The following is a 6,260-nucleotide window of genomic DNA, read 5'->3' on the forward strand; positions in this document are numbered from 1 at the left end:
GTCGGGATACGTCTACACCTATGCCGCCCGGAGCGGGTGATCTGGATGGTGATGAGGGGGTCGTGAGCAGGCCAGTGTTGGATCATACGATGGTTGTGCAACGGGTTAAAGCTGCTGTTATGCGGGTCATCTCCGGAGCCAGTGTGGATGACATTCAGCGGGGTGGCATTTATCCCGAGGTGGAGATGGACCTTGAGGCCCAGGGGGTGGACGTGCTTGTGGCCAACCTTTCGGACTTTTCTCCATGGAGATTCTAGCATAGAATTGCAGAGGGGCAGCAAAGTCGTCCTTCATGTCGTCTTTCAGGAGGTTGGTGCAGATCCGCGGACCAGAGACCTGCTTCCTCTAGGAGACGCATCCGTCCGGTAGAGGGCTATGCCGAGTACAACGGTGCTTAGAGGAAGACTGGGAGATCTACGCAGTAGAATCCCAAAGGCTGTCCGGGGGTATTTTAGCAATGTGGAAGCGAGGTGTGGCGTCAGTAGACATTTTCCACAACTGCTCTCAATAGGTTATTTTGGTTATTTCGGAACCCAATACAACACCGTGGGTACTAATCAGCGTGTATGTGGGTACTGACTATAGGCCTAGGAGAGTCCTGTGGGAGATTTCAATTGTATTCAGGACGCTAGTGAGAAGAGCGGTGGAAGGGCTTTTACTGATACAGTGGATAGGAGGGAGTTATGTGACTTCCTATCGTAGAACTGCCTAGTGGACTTGGGCTTCTCTGGACCACGGTTTACCTGGTGTAACAACCAGTCCGATAGAGCTAGGGTTTGGGAGCGGCTTGACAGGATCGTGGCATCCACTAATTGGATTATCCGGTTCCTTTCGTATTGAGTCGGCTACTTATCTCGGATTGCCTTAGATCATTGTCCACTACTGATCTCGACGGCATCCGACTCCAGTCACCACTGCCCCTTCTGCTTTGAGAAGGTTTGGTTGTCTTACCCTCAGTCCTGAGACATTGTCCGAGGAGCTTGGAGCTTACCGATGCACGGCGATGCTATGCAGAGGGTTTCTCGAAAATTGGAGCTGACCAAGAGGCGGTTGCGCTACTGGAACCATGAGGTTGTGGGCAATGTTGTTAGAAAGTTAGAGAAAATGGAGGTCACGATAGTCGACCTTCAAAGGAAAGATGATCTTGAGGGTGTGCTCCTTGAGGCCGATATGGTACACCTCAGAGGGCTTCTTGCCACTCATCACTCGATCTTACGACAATATGAGATATTCTAAAAACAGAAATTCAGAATCCAGTGGGTCAAAGAGGGAGATCAGAACACTAGTTTCTTCCATCGGACCACGGTCATCAGAAGATAGAGAAATACGATCTGATCTCTGCGAGATGGGACAGGTCAGCGAGTGGAGGAGGACCTAGTGATTAGACAGGTCTTGCTTGATTTCTTCCAATCTAGATGGACAGAGGATAGTGACTAGTGAGGGTAATGAGGTCGGCTGGCTCTTGAGGGCTGATAAGAAAATTGGTGGTGTAGGGAATGAGTTACTGGTCGACATGGGAATTGGCATTACAGAGAATGTGTTATTGGTTCGACTGGTGGTAGAGAGGGAGGTGCGGGAGGCAGTCTGGACCCTGGGAGAGGATAGGGCTCCTGGTCCGAATGAGTCCCCACCCTTCTTTTTTTGGAGATACTGGGCATCGTCTGGATGGCTATGGTAGAAGCGGTTTTGTGTTTCTTCAGTCGGGCAGGGATGCCTGACGACTGGAAGGCCACATTTGTCATGCTGATACCGAAACATCAAGATGCGGTAGAACTGAGCCATTTTAGGCCTATCGGCTTGTGCACAATCTTATATAAAGTTATGGTAAGAATACTGGTGGAGCGAATGAAGCCCTTGCTCCCCGAAATTATCTGCCAGGAGCAAGGTGCTTTCGTGGGAGGTAGGAGCATGTCCGATAATGTCATGTTGGCCCAAAAGATGATGTGGATCTTTAGCGGGCCCCGAAGTGACGGAGCCTGATGGCTGTCAAGCTGGACATGAAACGAGCTTATAATAGAATCAGGTGGAGCTTCCTTAGGCGAGCCTTGGAGAGTCTTAGTTTCCATGAGACCTAGAATTTGTAATGGGAGGCGTTCTCGGTCCCCAAGCCCCACATCATTGCCTTCCTTTGCTGCTTGGCTTCTAGCTGAGGTGCAATGCTGTCGCGGACCGATAGGAAGGCAAATGCCAAGGGTTGCTCGTAGGAATTGGAAATGGCAGCAGATTCCTATGCCTAAGTTAGTTGGAATACAACTTGGATGGATGGAAATTGATTGCACGGTGGCTATTTATTTAAACTGAATGATGAATACAAAATACAAGTACAAACAAATAAATCTAGTGAGGTATATAAGGTTTCCGCACTAGCCCAATCTACTAGGACTCGGAAAGAATCCCTAATAGCCTAATCTAATAGAGGTAGACATTTCTTTGGCTAGCCTAATCTAGTGAGAACTTGATGTGGCTCTCCCTAGCCCAAATTCTAAGGCCGAATTATACAAGTGGACTCTCCACTGGTTTCTTCACAATCTGGATGGATGCCCTGCACTTTTGCCCTTCAAGGGTATTTATGGACTGCAAGGTTCGATGCAGTTGCGGGAATGCAGTTGTCCCTTGGCTGCAGTTGACTGCAGTTAGCTGCGGTTGGTTGCAGTTGGCTCACGGAATCTAGCAGAATTCGGTTGGCCGGGCCGGGCATCCTAAAAAACTTGGCACGCACCCAGGCGGGGTTCTTTGCAATGCTCCTTGGTCTTTTGGACCCTTGGGGTGGGACTTGGGCAGATGCCCTACTAGTATAGGAGGGGGCCCCTGCTACGACGCCCCCGCGCATGGCCACGACCATGGGCGCCTGCACACGGCCCAGGCCACGGCTCGGCCAAATCCATTTGTAATGCTCCTCAGACTTTGGAACCCTCGGAGTGGGCTTTGGGTGGATGCCCTGTTGGATTAGTAGGCCGCGCAAGGCCACGGTCACAAGCGTCTGCACACGGCCAAGGCCACGGCCACGAGCATCCACGCACAGCCAAGGCCATGGAGCGGTCTGCCTCGGGCCAGACCCATTTGCAATGCCCCTCAATACTTTGGAACCTTCGGGGTGAGCTTTGGTCGAATGCCCTGTTGGGGTAGTAGGGAAGGAATTGCACGTTGGGGTCAGTCAAAAGCGCGTGCAAGGGCGCGCGCGGCTAGATGTGCGAGCCCAAGCTCGTGGATTGTGTGCTTGGGCAAGTGCGCACGCAAGGGCGCGCACAACTGGTCGGGTGCACAGAAGCTTGTGAGTTGCGCGCACGGCCGTTGCCTCATTTAGTTGGCGCGCGTGGCTGGCCGAGCGTGCAAGTACTTGTGCGTAGCATGCACGGCCGTTGCTTCGTTTGGCTAGCGCGCTCGTCTGGTCGGGCACGCTCGGGTGGTCGGACGCGCAGATACTGATGTGTAGCGCGCTCGGCCCTTGCCTTGCTCGGTGGGCTCCCGTTGTACTGATGAGGCGAATTCTGGCGCGTGGGCTGGTCCTGCGTGCTGTCGTTGGTGTTGTCGTCGTACACAGGCGCTGGTCTTAGCCTGCGCATGTGCTTGTTTGCCTTTGGCCGCCTAAGGCTTGGTCAGCCTCTAGGCTCATCAGTTGCCCGATCTTGTCCTTGACTGTTGCTTGGACCTCGCCTAGCTGAGTGCCATGGCTGTGCGGTTTTAGGAGGTTTCCATTAGTGTTGGGGTGTGTTCAGGGACCTAGATTTTCTATTCTGGTCAACGCCACACCGTCCCCCTTTTTCAAATCCACCAAGGCGCTTGGGCAAGGATGTCCTTTATCCTCATACTTGTTCATCATTTGCTCTGATATCTTGTCTCGGGCACTACGGGCTGCATGCGCCGCCTGGGAGCTGGAGGTTTACGTCCCAGCTCCAGGGGTTCAGCCGATATCTCACTTACTCTTTGCCGATGACTGTCTCCTCTTGACGAGGGCGCGGGTAGCAGACGCACGAGCCCTTAGGAGGGTGTTGGCTGATTACTGCGTTGCATCGGGGCAGAGAGTGAATACCCAAAAGTCCATTATCTTCTTCAGTCCTAGCACGACGCCTGAGGTTCGCTGGGGGATCCGGAGGATTCTGGGGATGCCAGAGTAGGATAGGACCTGGAGCTACCTGGGTGTCCCGATCACAGGTAAGAGACTGCGGGTATTTGAGTGCACCGAGCTGGTGCAACGGGTTCAAAGTAGGCTGGAGGGATGGCGAGCAGCGTCTCTATCTATGATGGGTAGATTGACGCTAATCAGATCCGTACTTGGCTCCATGCCCATCTATCTAATGGTAAACACGGTGGTGCCGAGGACAGTGTTACTGAAGATTGAGCGGCTACTTCGGGGCTTCCTATGGGGCTCGCATGGAGGTGGTCGGAGGGTGCACTTGGTGGTGTGGGAGAGCATTTGCCTCCCATTCAGTGAGGTGGCCTTAGGGTTCTATCTCTCCTAGAGAGACGGGAGGTGTTCATTGCCCGGCATGTAGTGCGATTCTTTTTGGAGCCGCAGGAGATTTGGAGCCAGACCATGGTAGCCCGCTATGGACGGGTGGGCCTAAGGGCGGAGATGTTCCTTCCTATGGCGAGATATTGCGAGGTACCTGCCTACTGCGTTGGTCCACACCAGATGGCTGGTAGCCGATGGGCGCAATATTGATGTGGCTAAAGACCCGTGGGTAGATGACCTCCCCTTGCGGCATTGGCTGACTATGGTTAGTGCTGAGGTTGCAGAGGGCCTGCATGTTTGTGATCTCCTTGTCCTCGAGGGGGCTGCATGGGACGAGACTAGGCTGGTTCAGCTTTTCGAGAGGCATCTGGCGGAGAGGGTCCGATCCCTCCTATTACCTGGGTGCGCAAGTCCAGACGTGCAGGTTTGGAGCACCTCTACCAGGACCAACATCAGGGTGGGTGACCTCTCCCGCATTCTCCAGCATCTGTCTTATATGGAAGTATGAGGGGCGGCACGGGTTTTATTATTCGGGACCCGTTTGCTAGAGTCGTGGCTGCATGGGACAGTCAACTCTTCGACATATCGGTTCCGGGTGCGGAGCTGAGGGCCTCTTGGGCGGGCCTTCGTTACGTCCGGTGTGTTTTACGAGCTAGTTCCATCGTCCTGGAGGAGGACTCGGCCACGATTATCAGCTGGTTCCGGAGGGGTCCAAGGGGTAACGGTTGCGTCCACCCTTTGCTCCGAGATATCTGGGCAATGGTAAAGGATGGAGGGGCCTTCCAAGCTAAGCATATTTTCCGTAAAGCTAATGGGGCTGCGGACTAGGTGGCTGCTTATGTAGCCAGTTACTCGAATAGTACCCTATAGGCTGGAGATGGGAAATTGCCCATGGCACTCCGAAGTATTTTATTTTTTGATTTTATTGGGTGCATCCGTACTCGTTTGATATGATCCACCTGCCTTAGCAAAAAAAAAAGAGAGGCTATAACCTATCACATTACATTATACCTACAGAATCGGGAGAGGGGCGAGGCAGGTGTTGAGGGCAGACCATATCATTTTAGAAGTGAACTTAGCCATAGTGATCGAGTGAATTTAGGATCTGGAGCGTGCTGCCGGCGGAATACGCCCGCTCTATGACATCTGCAACTTGCTGGGTGAGTGTGCCTCCTATCAGGCTTTTCATGTCTACAGAAAAACCGTATTGTGGATTGAGTAGCAGCTTATGCTGCGCAACACTCGGAAGAATTTATTTGGGAAAACTACTTCTCTATTCCGTTTCTACTATATTAATTTTTTTTTTTAATTTTATGGAATGTACTTATGTCCATTATGTGTAAGCCGTCGTTATAAATAAATAAATAAATAAGTAGAAGAAGAAGAAGATAGAGGTTGCATCTATTGCCATTGACCATTGAAAGAAAGAAGATCAGGAAATACAACCCGAACACGGTGTAAGGTTATATAACTTAACATATCGGTGGGCAAGAGACCGGCAGGTTTTAATTCATCCCACGGATAGAATCATACCTGAGACCCGCGGGGTTGTGGGTGGGGCCGGAGATGAGTTTGAGTGGGTCTTCCTACGGTTCGACCTGATTAGATCCAATTGGCTTGTTCGATCGGGCTGGAGTTTGTATGGAGAATGGACATGATTGATCGATGATGTGACCGTAATTTGTACGAAATGGAGCCTCTCTAAACAAAGCATATCTTAATGGATCAAATACATGTGCTGCAATCTTTTCAAAATAAGACCTGACTAGGGCTGCAAATGGGTCGGGTCGGGTCGGGTCCTGAGTGA

Source organism: Phoenix dactylifera, chromosome 3, assembly GCF_051530095.1.
Source record: "Phoenix dactylifera cultivar Ajwa chromosome 3, Ajwa_hap1_PhDact_Kaust_v1.1, whole genome shotgun sequence".
In the NCBI taxonomy this organism is placed as follows: Eukaryota; Viridiplantae; Streptophyta; class Magnoliopsida; order Arecales; family Arecaceae; genus Phoenix; species Phoenix dactylifera.